The sequence below is a fragment of the Oryctolagus cuniculus genome, chromosome 4 (genome assembly GCF_964237555.1).
Source record: "Oryctolagus cuniculus chromosome 4, mOryCun1.1, whole genome shotgun sequence".
NCBI classification, from domain to species: Eukaryota; Metazoa; Chordata; class Mammalia; order Lagomorpha; family Leporidae; genus Oryctolagus; species Oryctolagus cuniculus.
The window spans coordinates 71,767,012-71,782,886 of NC_091435.1; the positions used below are offsets into that span (position 1 = coordinate 71,767,012).

A 15,875-nucleotide genomic window follows, 5' to 3' on the forward strand; every position below is an offset into this window, starting at 1 on the left:
GAATGCAAGGGAAAGAAGCCTGAAAATACAGTGAGGGGAGAGGCTGGGTGGTGTCTGAGAGGCAGATGTGCAAGATTATGTGAAGGGGAAGCAGGAATAGGAAAGATGAGCAGGTCAGGTGGACAAGGATGCCGGTTACAAACTACAAAAGGAAACTGCCTACTACAGGAAGTGCAACTGAAGAAAAGTTCACTAAGCTGCACACAAAGCATGCTTAAGAAGTATTATCAAAAATTATGAGATTTTCATTGTTCATATCATGACTCACAGGTATTCTGATAGGTTTCTTCTGAAGTCCAGAGGAAATGCATAGGTAACTTGTTTTTCATCCTTCCAGTCCACTTAGATCAGGTACTGAGAAATAGCTATCTTAGGAAAAGATATTTTGTTCAGTATTTATTTTTTGACAACACGCTCACTGACTTAACCTTTTACTCCCTCCATTGACGTAAGCAGCACAGCCCAAATGAATCAAAATGGAGGTTTTCCTTCATGTTAAGGCTAGAACACACAGTGCAGGAATATGAAGAATAAAAAGGAACAATCAGCGAATTCTCTTCCTGATGTACTTAGTGGTTAATTGCACTGGTTTTGGACTCAGGTAGTTTATGTTGGAATTACTAATGCTGCTTTTAACAGAGGAGTAATCTTGGGAGAGGTAAATGATTTGTCCAGGCAGAGCACTTTTTTCTCTAAAATGACACTAATTATAGCAATACCTACCTAATAAGATTATTCTTTGTTTAAATCAGGAAATGCATGTAAAGCTTCCAACACAATTCTTGGCACATAAAGAAATCTTGGTAGTTATATTCTTTTTTTAAGAGTTTTATTTATTTATTTGAGAGGTAGAGTTACAGACAGTGAGAGGGAGAGACAGACAGTGAGAGGGAGAGACAGAAAGGTCTTCCTTCCGTTGGTTCACTCCCCAAATGGCTGCAGCGGCCAGTGCTGTGCCGATCCAAAGTAGGAGCCAGGAGCTTCCTCCAGGTCTTCCATGCGAGTGCAGGGGCCTGAGCACTTGGGCCATCTTCTACTGCTATCCCAGGCCACAGCAGAGAGCTGGACTGGAAGAGGAGCAACCGGGACTAGAACCTAGCACCCATATGGGATGCCGGCGCCACAGGTGGAGGATTAACCTCCTGCACCATGGCGCCTGCCCTGGCAATTATATTCTTAGCGGACAACATACTTGACTAATCAATCCAATCTTGGATCCAAAATTTATTATGTAGCTTAACATCTGGATGAGTCAGTTCTGTTGAACAGAATGAAGTAAATGTCTCATTTCTAATTTTTTATCTGATAGTCCATCTGATACTAACTCATATGTAAAACTGGGCCTGCTAATGCCTTCAACATAAGACAACTTATTAATACTAACGTGTTAAGCAATGATAGACTTAAATTATTTTTCTTCTATCCTTACTTGAATATTTCCCTTTTAAAATAGTATTTAAATTTACTTAATTCAGTGAATTTAAGTGATGAATCTAGATTTGGAGCAGCTCATCTTTTTAATCAAATGATGGTTCATTACACAGATTCACTGACAATTTTCAAATCATCATTTAAAAATGCTGCCTGTGATATTCTTTCCCTTTTCCCCTCTTTGTTTGCAGTAACTGAAATGGATTTTGTTCAAATGAAAAGGGAATACCATTAAATTCATCTTGGTCAAGTATTTTTCAACGCAGAGCAGAGGTAAGATATTTGATGAAATAGGGGTAAATGTTCTAGGTCACAATGGCACCATCGGCAGTAGTAGAGATGCAGGATATTTGAACCTGGAGAGCAAGGCTCATCTCACTGAACAATGAACAGATCGGAAGAGTATTGATGATCCAAGAAGACAGTAGAAGTGGAGAGCTATAGCAGGTGAATGATGAGGGAAGAAGCAGGACTGGACTGTCAGATTAGAGAAGAAGAACAGAACATATGACAGCTGTGAGTTAAATGGATTGTAACAGCAAATCGAGGAATGCAAGCCAGTGTGAAGAGCCCAAGAGAAAAGCAACATCACAAGTGGGAACAGAACCAGGTAGACAGGAGCACCATCAACCAGGGAACCATAGAAGGCTCTTGGTTTTGCAACAGAGTTCTGTCTCATACAGAGATTTCTTACACATTTTAATTGGAAAAGGACTACATGGTGTGAACAGCCACAAAGTGATAGATTTGAGATCAGTCATTCAAATGGAAAGAAGAAATGAAAAAATAGAAGTTTAAGATAGGGGCTGGTGCCATGACATAGCCGGTAAAGCTGCCACCTGCAGTGCTATCATCCCATATGGGCTCCAGTTCAAGTCCCAGCTGCTCCACTTCTGATTCAGCTCTTTGATATGGCCTGAGAAAGCAGTAGAAGATGGCCGAAGCCCTTGGGCCCCTGCACCCAGGTGGGAAACCCGAAGGAAGCTCTTGGCTCCTGGCTTCAGATCTGTGCAGTTCCGGCCATTGCAGCCATCTGGAGAGTGAACCAACATATGGAAGACCTCTCTCTCTCTCTCTCTCTCTCTCTCTCTCTTTCTCTCTCTCTTTCTCTCTTTCTCTCTTTCTCTCTTTCTCTCTCCCTTTCTCTCTCTGTCTATCTCTGCCTCTCTGTAACTCTGCATTTCAAATAAATAAATTTTTTTTAAAAAGTTCAGGACAAAGGCAACTTAAAACCTGTTTGATGAGCTAAATTCATAGGTCACCAATATTAGGTGGAACACACCCAATGACATTTAAGAAATTTGAGGCACATGTCTACATTCTAACATGAACACCTAAACCTAGAAATTGTTTCTGGGAGAATAATTTTTATTCCTCCCAACCAGGGTCTCTCTGAGTAAAATAGCTTTAACGTTCACTAGACAATTTTCTTTTTTTAAAAAAAAAAAAGCTTTTTTTTTATTAGGAAGATCCATTTGCTAGTTCATTCCCCAAATGCTCAAAATGGCCTGGAGTTAGGGATCAAATATTGAAGCCTGAAATTCAGTCCAGATTTCCCACATCATGGCAGGGACCTAAGTACTTGAACTATCACCTGCTGCCTCCCAAGGTGCACATTAGCAGGAAGGTACAGCTGGGACTCCAATGAGGCCCTCCCATATGGGATGCTGGCATCCAAGCAGTGGCTTAACCACTATGCCGAACACTCACTCCTAAGCCATTTTCAAATTTGCATTTTTCAATCCTATTGAAAAGCTCAGGGAAAAGGGATACTTGTTAGCCAAAATTACAGGGATCCAATGTGCTCTGCAGTAAGGCAGCACTGAAGAGAGAAACACTTACCCAAGTCTGCAGGGTGGCACTGGCCCTGCAGAAAACAGAGCCTGAGTAATATAAGTTAAAGGGAAACTAGAGGAGGGAGCTAAAGAATGTGGTAGGCACATACATATGGAGCCCGTTAAGCACATAATAGAATACTTAACCTTCTTCCAGCTCTACCTTGCAATACATAGACTTTCTACCCCAGATTTCCTTGCGTTATAGTAGAACTGACTGCACTTTAAATAGCTGGATAAGCATGTCGTGTATGGGAAGTACTTCACAAAAGAAGCTGAAGAGAAATGAAGAACAGGACATTGTCTCAAAACCCCTGAGCCCTCAATGAATGGGGAAATAGTGGAGGAAGAAAATTGGACAGTGTTCAGTTTTGGGTGCCAGGAACAGTTTAATCACAAGTGAATTTTTGTTATGATTTTGTATATGATAACTATTTAATGTGTTCAGTGCATTTTTATCCTTTGGTGGCATATTATGGTTTAGATAACGATGCGTGTGTTCTCCCAAAGGCCCGTGTACTGGGGACTTGGTCTTCAAAGTCTAATGTCAATGATTAATAGGTAATGTTAATCGTGAATAGATTAAGGGTGGAGATTTGATCCAAATATGCAGTTTAGGAAGTAGGCCTAGTGGGATATCCTTTGGTCATTGGGGGTATGCCCTCAGAAGATAGATCTTGCAAGAGGATTGGGCTTTTAAGCCCAGTTCAGCTAGTTTTCTGTTCCCTGGCTCACCACATGATCCTTACTCTGCACCCATTCTGTCATCCTAGGCCCTTATGAAACACCAGAACAATGAGACCATCTGATCTTGGACTATAAACCTCCAAAACCATGTGCTCAAATAAACCTCCTTCCTTTTTAAGTAGCTTCTCTAGGATACTTCAGTTAAAGTAACAAAAAGCAGACTAATACAGTGTATTACATTTGATTTTAAACCCATTCAGCAAAAATTTTTACAATATGTTCTAGCTGAAAAAATCTGTACAACTTTAAATACACCTAAAGAAGTACTAATCTTGATGTAGATTTAGATGTTAATCTAAAGAGGTATAGCTTTTTAGAAGCAGGAAACATCTTTACATAAAAAAATCATTAAATGATTTTTTTTTCTTAACCTTGGAAGAGCTGAAGCACTTTTCTGGCTTATGAAAAAGAGACTCTATTTGAGCACAATTCACCCCTTGGTCAACAAAAACCACCTAAGTAACTCCACAGTTAAAGAAATGCAAAACAAATACCTGTGCATAGTTCTTTTAAAATGCTGTGAAGGAAGCACTCGTCTGAATACAGATGCTTCTCAACGAGAAAGCAAGTGTTTGGCTTCATGATGATGATATGAATTTTGATATGATTCTGAGCTAGAAAAATATTGCTTCAGAAAGGTTACTCTAGGGCTAGGCTGGAGTGGGGACAGGAGGGTATATTTATTGTTTCTAGAGGAATTTGGAGGATACTATGCATATAAATGCTTGCTTTCATTACTGGGGAATCTATGTACATAAGTGTATATGTATGTGTCTCCTTGGATCCCTAAGTCATTAGTCCTAGGAAGGAAGAACTATGGGCTGGATTTTCACTTCCCACTGTAAAGATCATTTCATGGAAAGGGTCATCAAAGAAGGAGACACTCTTCTCTGAAGGGAGAAGAGAACATCCACTTTGCTTATGGCCGAGTTCAAATACTGACAGAGTCTATGGTCACAAAAGGCTTCCATAGCCTTGGCAGCCCATGACAAGAGCCTCAGATGATCACTGACATCATAAAAAAGAGTGTTAATTGCTAAAGGAACAACAGTAGTCACTGTGCACTTGCTCCCCAGGTAGGACCTCTGTCCCTATTGAATTGTAATATGAGAATCAACTGCAAATTCTCTCCCCAAACTGTACTCTACGTGTTGTGTGTGAGCGTGGGGCAAATTGTTGAAATCAATGATTAGCAGAGTTGGTCCTCTGTATATAAAGTCATACTAAAAATGATCCATAATGAAAAAGGAGATGGGAGAGGGGATGGGAAGTGGGATGGGAGTGGGGTGGGGGACATGGGGGAAAGAATCACTATATTCCTAAAGTTGTATCTATGTAAAAATGCATTCGTTAAATAAAAAAATCATTTCATGTAGATCACTTGGTATAGCAAATCAGTGGAAATTCCATCTAGATTGTTCTCTTGATGAGCTACATTTTGAATAGCTTAAAATATTAGCATTACCAGTGATTCTTCTACTAAGTATATATCCAGAGAAATAAAAATATAGGATCACACATAAACTTCTACATAAATAGTCATAGCAGCATCATTCACAGTACTCTAACATGAAGATAATCCAAACAACTATTAGTTAATGAATAAACAATGTGGTATGCTCATACAATTGAATATAATTTAGCTATGAAAAACAATGAAATTCTGATAACTGATACAATATGGATGAAATTTGAAAATATGATGCCAAATGAATTAAGCTAGTCACAAAGGAGTATGTATTATATGTTTCTATCTACATAAGTGTCTAGAATATGCAAATCTATGGGGTCAGAGTACTAGTTGCCAGAGGATATGTAAAGTAGAAGGGGAGGTGAGAAGGAAGAATGACTGCTAATGTAAATGAGGCTTTTTCCAGAATGATGAAAATGTTCTAGAATTAGATAGTGGTGCTACACTATACTGAAAACTACTGAGCTGCAAATTTAAAGGGGTGAATTACAGGGTATGTGAATTAAATCCCAATTTTTTAGAAAAATGAATGACTCAGAATTTGGTAAATGCACTTCTCTCAAATGTGAGCCAGTGTGATATACTGGATAAGAGCATGGGGTCAGAAATAATACTACTGCAACTAATACCTCTGCCACTTAAGGGTTGTGCAGTTTGAGACAAGTTACATCTCTGCTCTGTGCCTCAATTTCCTCATCTACAAAGAGGAAAAAGAACTGTACAAACCTCATTAAGTATCTTTGAAGAGTAAATGAATTAACAGTACAACTGCTCAGAACAGTACCTGGCGCTTAGCTGGCACAATAAAAACATTTACCATTGTGACGGTCATTATCAACTTTACTGTAGGAATCCTTTTGAGGATCTGGGGACAGGATCACAGTAGAGTAGGTAGGAGGTGATTTTCTCTTATATAAGACCACTGTCCCCATTGACAATCATCCTGGCAAATGTTGCCTTTGAGAGGTAAGGGGATCTTGGAAAGTAGAACTTAACACTTCATCAGGCTCAGTGTCTTTTGCCCTCTAATCCTTGTGGCTGTTGGCACCAGAATTCTAGATTTCATAGACTTACATGAACAGATTCCTGATGCTGGGGTTGTGTTGGCCCTTACCTGAGAAAAAAGGCTTAGAGGAAGACAGGGGACCGCATAGTTCAGCAGGAGCCATCTAAGGAAACTTAAGTGCACAGCCAGGGCCCAAAAGCTCACAGAGCAGCCACATGCAGATGCAGCTATGTTATTCTATGAGTTTTGATGACCTTCTGTCAGCAAGGAACTTCAGCAAAGCCCTATTAAAAGACACGACCTGGGAGCCAGAGCTGTGCTGCAGCAGGCTAAGCCACTGTCTGCAACCTCATCATCTATATGGGCGCTAGTTACAGTCTGAGCTGTCCCACTTCTGATCCAGTTCCCTGATAATATACCTGGGAATGCAGTGGAAGATGGCCCCAAGTATTTGGGACCCTGACTCCCATGTGGGAGGCCTGGATGGGGTTCCAGGCTTGTGACTTGGGCCTGGCCCAGCCTCTGCCATTGTGGCCATTTGGGGAGTGAACTAGTGGATGGAAAAATCAGTCTCTCTCTCTCTGTCTCTCTCACCCTCCCTCCCCCCTCCCTCCCTCTCCCTCTCCCTCTCCCTCTCCCTCTCTTTCTCTGTAACTCTGCCTTTCAAATAAATAAATAAATCTTTAAAAAAAAAAAAAAAACAACCATGACCTGGGATGTCTGGCTAAGTGGCAAAGATGCCAGTTAAGACATTCATGTATGCTGTCAGAGCGCCTGAGTTGGATCTCCAGCTCTGGCTCCTAATTCCAGCTTCCTGCTAAAGCAGACCCAGGGAGGAAACAGTGATCTCTGAAGCAATTGGATTCTGGCCGTCTATATCCCCAGTCTTCAACCTCTGCCCTGTCCTACCTGTTATGGGCATTTGAGGAGTGAGCCAGTAGATTGTGATTCACTCTATGTCTCTCTCTCTCTCTCTCTCTGTGTGTCTCAAATAAAAAAAAAAAAAAAGAAGAAGACATGAGCTGGACTCAACTCTACCTTGGGGAGTGAATAAAGGATGCATCCTGTAATGTCAGTGGAGTGTTTGACAAACTCTGGCCCCATCCCTACCCCAACCCTACGGCTAGTGGAATGATTACAAGATTCACCACAGGTCAGGGTCAAAGTATAGAAGGAGATCAGCAACAGTGCCACAGGCTATTAGATGGAGTGGAGATGGGGAGTGCAGAGCACTAATGACTAGGGGAGAAAGTGGAGGCCTAGACTGATAGGGGAGCCTGGTTGAATAATACCACCATCCTGGACACGAGGGGAGGACAGGACTGAGGTATGGCAAGGGATTGACAGCCTGCTATGTTTGCAGGTAGTTCAGAACCCTAACTGGGATACTTATATTATGACTCTCATTCATACTCTCAGACTAATTAAGCCTAATATTTACCATATGTGAACGAGTCAGATTCTTTCAAAGCTCAAGAGTTTAATTGAGGCCTAAGCTTCCCAAATCAGCTCTGTATCATTTTCTAAAGCACAAATCTTCCTGGATCCCTCAGGGTTCTGTCTACCCCCAACATCCTGTGTTTGCCATTATCACAGTTTTATTTACTCCTCAGTCCAAAACACTGAGTCATGCCCTCCTTGAATGTAAGGGCTGTGGAGTTTTTAAGACGTCCTTGTTATTTTTTCCCTTTTCCTTAATTTCGGTGTTACTGTTGCCTAACTGACCCCTCACACTTAGCCAAGCACTCAGGAAATGCTTACTGAGTGAATGAATCATGTGTTGAGGACAACTTGTTTACAGGCATCATAGTAGTCAGATTGCAAGCAGGCTTTGCTATTGAAGTGAGATGCAGTCACATTTCTTTTATTCTTGTTCTGTCTCTGAGAGCTACTGAGCTGTCTGCTGCACAGCTCCTGTTTCCTTTTAGTTCAATCTTCCCATTTTTCTGACCCATTATCCCCTGCTCTCCACTCCTCTGTGCTCTCTGAAGCTCTTGTTAAAGTATTTTCTTAAAAAGTCTCTCCAATGACTGATTCTTCTTTCTTCAAATAACATTCAAATGTCGATGGTTCTAGGATTGGGCTATTCCCATTTTTATCTTCTTGTCCTGTATCTTCTCTCCCGGAATGAACTAGGGACCATAAGTGTATGATAAGGTCAGAAGAATAAAGTTGGAAGCCATGACACTCTGAGAGATGAAGACAAGCATGTGTGTCCGTGATCTGAGTTGGTGGCATCATTGGAATAATGCCTCCAGGTCTCCCATGGTCAGCGTGTTACATGCATGAAGGGCAGCTAATTAATTCGATCAGACCCCGTGTAGGCAGGGTTTCAGGTAACAGATGACAGAAATATTTCAGTTCACAATTCTTTTGCAACCGAGTCTTCTTAACTCTTTTTGCATTAACCAGGATTGCTACAAAAGTATAGTATAAGAGAATTAACATGAAAGTCAAAACATTCATCTGAGTCCAAGTTATGCCATGTATCATCTATGGAATGCAGAATATTTCACTTCTTTGAGCTCATTTTTCTAATAGATAAAATGGAAAACAATATTTCACAGAATGGAAGTATTAATTAAATAATGTAGGAAAAATTGACTTGTGAGCTGCAAACACAAGAGCCGGCTGGAAGAAATCAAATGCAAGTATTGGGAATTATTTAAAAAGACAATATGCAAAGTTAAAAGCATGTGCCTGACAGTCTGTAGTAACTGCATGTCTACAACTTTGACAAGACTTGGGAAGTATATTCACCCAATTATCCAAATATCTGCAAAAGCTGTGATGCTACAGTCTTACAGTTCGCACATGATGTGTCTCTCTGACAGAAAAGGGATATTAAGCATCACGCAGTTTTCTTCTCCAGAAGATGAGTCTAAGCCAGAAAGGTTCTGCAACTTACTCAAGTTCACAGAGGTCAATAGCAGCCTGGATGAGACCCATGATTCTCAACTAACTCCCAGCTCAGGATTGTTCCATGGTGTTACAGTGTAGCCTTCCCTTGATGTTAAAAAAAAAAAAAAAAAAAAAAAAAAAAAAAAAAAAAAACTCTCATCCTGAACAAAAGATCATTGTGTTTAAGAGCTTACTTTTTTTGGTTTTGATTTAATGGAACCCAAATAATATCTACTCTAAAGCTAATCTTTGCTGGCCCGGTTGTTTTACCCAAAGTGCATTTCATTTGCTGTCTTCCAAAAAAAATGGTAAAGCAATGGAAAACTTCTATAAAATTTCAACACTTCTAAGCCTTAAGGGTGCTTTTTTTTTTTTAACTTTCTTCTAATCGGACACAGCTTAGATGTCTATTTGTAAAGCCTTTTCTAAGGAGGAAATATGGTAGAAGTGTCTTCCAAGGGCAAGGAAGTTTCAGCTGGAGAACTTGTGGTGCGAAGTTTAAATTCAAAGTGAGAGAGGGGGGCTGGCGCCGCGGCTCACTAGGCTAATCCTCCGCCCTGCGGCGCCGGCACACCGGGTTCTAGTCCTGGTCGGGGCGCCGGATTCTGTCCCGGTTGCCCCTCTTCCAGACCAGCTCTCTGCTGTGGCCAGGGAGTGCAGTGGAGGATGGCCCAAGTGCTTGGGCCCTGCACCCCATGGGAGACCAGGAGAAGCACCTGGCTCCTGCCTTCGGATCAGCGCAGTGCGCTGGCCGTGGCGGCCATTGGAGGGTGAACCAACAGCAAAGGAAGACCTTTCTCTCTGTCTCTCTCTCTCACTATCCACTCTGCCTGTCAAAAAATAAAAATAAAAAATAAAACAAAGTGAGAGAGGGGTCGGCGCTATGGCATAGTAGGCTAAGCCTCCACCTGTGGTGCAGGCATCCCATATGGGCACCAGTTTTATCCCAGCTGCTCCTCTTCTGATTCAGCTCTCTGCTTATGTCCTGGGAAAGCAGTGGAAGATGGCCCAAGTGCTTATGCCCCTGTGTCCAAGTGGGAGGCCCAGAAGAAGCTTCTGGCTCCTGGCTTTGGATCAGCCCAGCTCTCGCCATTGCAGCCATTTGGGGAGTGAACCAGCTGATAGAAGGCCTTTCTCTCTGTCTCTCCTGTCTGTCTATAACTCTGCACCTCAAATAAGTAAATAAAATCTTTAAAAAATTCAAAGTGAGAGAAAATTTACTATCTCCATTTTCATGCCACCCCTCCAAATTGCCATGGCAAATATAGAAATCACATTTTAATTGCCTGATCCTTGTCATCTCCATTCTCATAAGAACCACACCCCATTTCCTTGTTAAGGAGACTCTTGACAAGTATCACCCAGGCACTGGGCTGAGCAAGGAAAGAATGTGGGAAGGGGCAGGATTTCTGCAGGATCCCATGGTGACTGCAAGAGCTGTCAGGTGATCCAGGTAGGGGGACCTTGTGTACTGTTGTTGTCAACACTGACTCATTCAGGAACAGCCCACTGAGGTGTGAGGTAGTGTGAGTCAGGACATGAACTAAGCTCTGATTAGTGCATATTCCTGTTTTGGGGAAGGAACCATGCTTTCCATGTCTCAGCAGCCTCTGCATCCAGCTGGGTGCCCTGCATATATTAGAGTACGCAACGCAGTTGTTTATGTGTAGTAATTTATTAAGCTGTAATTTGCATACATATGTGCGATGCAGTTTTGCCAAATGAATAAAGTTGAAGGAAGCAAAGGCTTCTGAGTCATCCAACAGCCCAACTCTCAGAAAAGAGTGGTATTCTTTGAGATAAGAACATTTGTTTAACCCCCACAAATCCACATCCATTTGCTTGCTGATATTCTTAATGAGTTTCATCTTTTCAAGTTCTGATACTAATGAGGAATACCAACAAGAAGTAATATATTTGCTTGCCTATATTATTTACATTTCGAACAAATGTCATAAAACATTAAAAATTGGGGCTGGTGCTGTGGCGTAATGGGCCAAGCCTCTGCCTGCAGCATTTGAATCCCAAATGGGTGCCAGTTCAAGTCCTGGCTGCTCTTCTTCCAATCCAGCTCTCTGCTATGGCCTGGGAAAGCAGTAGAAGATGGTCCAAGTGCTTGGGCCCCTGCACCTGCATGGACAACCCAGGAGAAGCTCCTGGCTCCTGGCTTCAGATTGGCTCAGCTCTGGTGTTGTGGCCATCTAGGGAGTGAACCAGCGGATGGAAGACCTTTCTCTCTCTCTTTCCCTCTCTCTGTCTGTAACTCTACCTTTCAAATAAATGGAATGAAATCTTTTCTTAACAAAGAAAACCTTTAAAAAAGTTAAAAATTGTTAAATCAATGTGTGCTCATTGAAGTATTTGTGTTTTTCTATAATATTATTGAAAATATTTCCAGATAAAAAGACAAAAAATTCCAACACTGATTATTTTTTAAAAATTTTATGTGCATACTTGTTTGAAAGACAGAGAAACAGAGATCTCCCATCTGCTAGTTCATTCTTTTAATCCCAAAATAGTCCAAGCTGAGCCAAACCAAAGCCAGGAACTCATTCCAGGTCTCCCATGTAAGTGACAATGACCCATGAATTTGAACCATTAATTTCTGCTTCCCAGGGGGCACATTAGTGGGATCCTGGAATCTGGAGCCGCGTCAGGACTCAAAGCCAGACACTCCGATCTAAGGTATAGGTATTGCAATCCCTGTCTTTTTTTTTTTTTAAGATTATTTATTTATTTATTTGAGAGGTAGAGTTACAGATGGTGAGAGGGAGAGACAGAGAGAAAGGTCTTCCATCTGATGGTTCACTCCCCAATGGCCGCAACGGCCGGAGCTGTGCCAATCCGAAACCAGGAGCCAGGAGCTTCCTCCGAGTCTCCCACATGGGTGCAGGGGCCCAAAGACTTGGGCCATCTTCTACTGCTTTCCCAGGCCATAGCAGAGAGCTGGATTGGAAGAGGAGCAGCCAGGACTAGAACCGGCACCCATATGGGATGTCGGCGCCACAGGCAGAGGCTTAACCTACTGTGCCACAGCACCGGCCCCTGATCCCTGTCTTAACCTCTAGGCCAAATGCCCATTTTCTTTAATGAATGCTTATGATGGCCCCGAGCTATGTTAAGTGCTCAGTGTGCCTTTTCTCCTTTATTCATTTTACAGCACACCTTGAAGGAGGCACAATTAGTACCTGCATTTTATAGCTGAAGAGATCGTGGCTAAGGGAGATCACAGAAGTTGGCAGAGGTCAATAGCCAAGAAGCGGAAGAGCAGGATCTGGATAAAAGCCACTGCATCAAGAACTTTCCATTTCTCCCCCAACTGATTATTTGTGCTTTGCAAAACAAACTGGTATCTGTACCTTCTTCAGAGTTGAGGATATTGCTGTGTGAATTAGACCAGAGGAATTCTTAGCAAGAAAATATTTGCAGAGCTGAGAAGAGGAGAGGAAGCTGGAGCACAAAAAAAAAAAAAAAAAAAAAAAAAAAAAAAAAAAAAAAAAAATTGGTGCTCTTTATGGTGTTACTGTGAGCCAGTGCTGAATTCTGAGACCGTATAGACTGCGATACTTATGGGTATTTTTCACTGCCTCTCTCCAGAGTTTTGAGATGCCTGACATAAGTTTGAGCATCTCCCTGATTAAGATGACAACAAGTAAGTGCTTGCAGTTTCCATTAGAAATCATTTAGATGCAAGAATCATAAGGCTGGCAGTTGAATACAGTAGACTGAATTGAAAGAAAATGTACTAACTGGGGCCAGTGTTGTGACACAGCCGGTAAAGCTGCTATTTGCAATCCTGGCATCCCATATGAGCACCAGTTCATGTCCCAGCTGTTCCACTTCTGACCCAGCTCCCTGCAAATGCACCTGGAAAAGCTGCAGAAGATGATTCAAGTACTTAGACCCTTGCCACACACATGGGCGATGCAGATGGATTTCGAGGCTCCTATATTTGGTATGGCCCAGCCGCAGTCATTGTGGCCATTTGGGGAGTGAACCAGCAGATGGAAAAATCTCTGTCTCTGTCTCTTTCTCTCTCTGTAATTCTGCCTTTCAAATAAATGAATAACTAAATATTTAAAAAAGAAAATGTACTAGCCTTTAAGGTTTTGAATTATGTGTCTATTATGTATAGACATCTAACATCTATTTTTTAAAGATTTATTTATTTTGGAGGCAAAGTTACAGAGAGAGGGATAGACAGAGAGAGAGGTCTTCTACCTGCTGCTTTACTCCCCAAATGGTCAGAGCTGGGCTAATCTGAAGCCTGGAGCCAGAGCTTCTTCCAGGTCTCCCATTTGGGTGTAGGGGTCCAAGAGTTTGGGCCATCTTCCACTGCTCTCCCAGGCCATTAGCAGAGAGTTGGATCAGAAGAGGAGCAGCCAAGATACTAACTGGCAACCATATGGGATGCTAGTGATGCAGGCGGAGGCTTAACCTACTATGCCACAGTGCCAACCTATAACTTCTATTTAATATGTGTATATTTATCCTGCCTGCATAGATAGATCCTCAAAATCAGCAAAATTTAGAAATTGCCACATAATCCATAGACTTCACACCACAGATAAATGGACTTGGACACCCACAGATGAAAATAGAGTAATTATTGCTCCAAGTAGATAGAGTTGTGCAAAAAGTATTTTTCCAAATAGAAATAAAAAGAAAAGCAAATATGTGGGGGTAGGGGCCAAGACAACAATAATAATAATAATGAACACAAAGTTCAATGACTGTAAATTGAACAATGTGGTGGGACAGGCAGGTGAGGAGACTCATCCGTTCCTCTTCTGTGCTGCTACACATCCCCCCCCCCCCCATAACAGTGATTCCCATCAGCACAGTCTGGAAACCTACATTTCCAGATTAGCAACCTCCACCTATGGCTTGCTGAACTTGAGCGTGGCAAGTCATATCTTATCAATGCACATAGATGCTTAAGGAAGCCATTAAATTTTCTGAAAATAAATTGCTATTTTTTAAAGGTGATCAGTCTGCTTGTTGGAGAGCAGATCCTGAGGTATAATGGATGGCAAACCAAGTGATAGTTTTTAGTTTTTCCATCACAGAAATACAGACATACAGTGCTCACTTCTATAACAAAGGGAAAGATGAGAAAGCATGTAAAGCAATTTGATCAACTTGGTAGGAACAACAAATGCAGACAGAACATGAGTTCAGCATTTGACTTTGGAAGACTGGACACCTACACTGTGCTTTGCCTACTGGTTTCCAGAACTGTGTACCTGAGCACAAAGGCAAGAAGTTGGGATAGATCTCTCTTGTATTTTTTTTTTAATTTGACAGGTAGAGTTATAGGCAGTGAGAGAGAGACAGAGAGAAAGGTTTTCCTTCCATTGGTTTACCCTCCAAATGGCCACCACGGTTGGCGCTGTACCAATCCGAAGCCAGGAGCCAGGTGCCTCTTCCTGGCCTCCCATACGGGTGCAGGGCCCAAGCACTTGGGCCATCCTCCACTGCCCTCCCGGGCCACAGCAGAGAGCTGGACTGGAAGAGGAGCAACCAGGACTAGAACCTTGTGCCCATATGGGATGCTGGCGCCGCAGACGGAGGATTAGCAAAGTGAGCCACAGCACCCGCCCCCTTGTATTGGTTTTTAAAGTATCTCCAGGGTTTCACATCAGTTCTCTGGGATGATTAATTAAAATACATATTCTCAGGGCTCCATTCCACACCAATGAGACTATAATTTCTGAGTTGCAGAGATGGAGTATCTAGTTTGTTAAGTTCCTCAGGTGTTTCCGACGCACAATGAAGTTTATGAACCGTTGCTACAGACTGCAATCCTCTAAGACAGGAACAGAAATGCATTCATCACTGCAGCCTGTTCAGTGTAATTAGCATATGTGGTCAAATAATATCGGCTGAGAAAGCAGAGTCACAAAGAGAGAAATTATTTCATCTTGAGCCTTCCTACGAGCATGTTTTCATCATCAGGAGCCCTAGTGGGCTGTGTATAGTGTGGATAAGGCGAGCTTTAAGCCATACCTCCTGGTGGGGAAGGAGCTTTATCTGTAGGAAATGCCCCCTTTCAGAATTATCCAGAAGGGCTTTCAAGAAAAGCCTCTCGGGAGCTAATTAAGGAGCCAGAGGCAGACAGTCTGCTGAATTAGATCTTCAGTGAGCCACCGAACTCCAGGATGAAAATCGCCACAAACCAGGAAGAGCCAGCCCCTGCAGCAGAGGAGCGATGCTCAGGTAACGAAAGGTCAGACAGCTCACGGAGATCCCTCAGCTGGCTAGCTGCCAGCGATAGGGCAGCCGTCCCTCCAGTTTCTAAAAGGCTTTAAGCTTCTATCCAGAGCGAGAGAGGAAATTGGAACTTGAGACCCTTGTGAAACCACATTTAGTGAATCTTGGCTGGTGCGGTGAGGGACATTGGGAGTCAGGTGGGAGATGTTAAAGGAAGAACACTGGACAGTAAAGAGCAAAACAGCACAGTTGGCTCACTTGTGTTCGAAGG

General features: G+C 42.3%; 2 long non-coding RNA genes across 3 annotated transcripts in view; one reads left to right on the forward strand and one right to left on the reverse strand.

Moving 5' to 3' along the window:
* Positions 1-13,094, forward strand: part of LOC138849284 (uncharacterized) — a 61,606-nt gene extending 48,512 nt beyond the window's left edge. The window contains exons 2-3 of the long non-coding RNA XR_011387893.1: positions 1,623-1,704; positions 12,552-13,094. This is a non-coding gene — a long non-coding RNA (uncharacterized lncRNA). The remainder of the gene's footprint in view (positions 1-1,622; positions 1,705-12,551) is intronic.
* The window catches only part of LOC108177921 (uncharacterized), a 228,524-nt gene that overhangs the window by 123,765 nt on the left and 88,884 nt on the right, over positions 1-15,875 (reverse strand). The window lies entirely within an intron of this gene.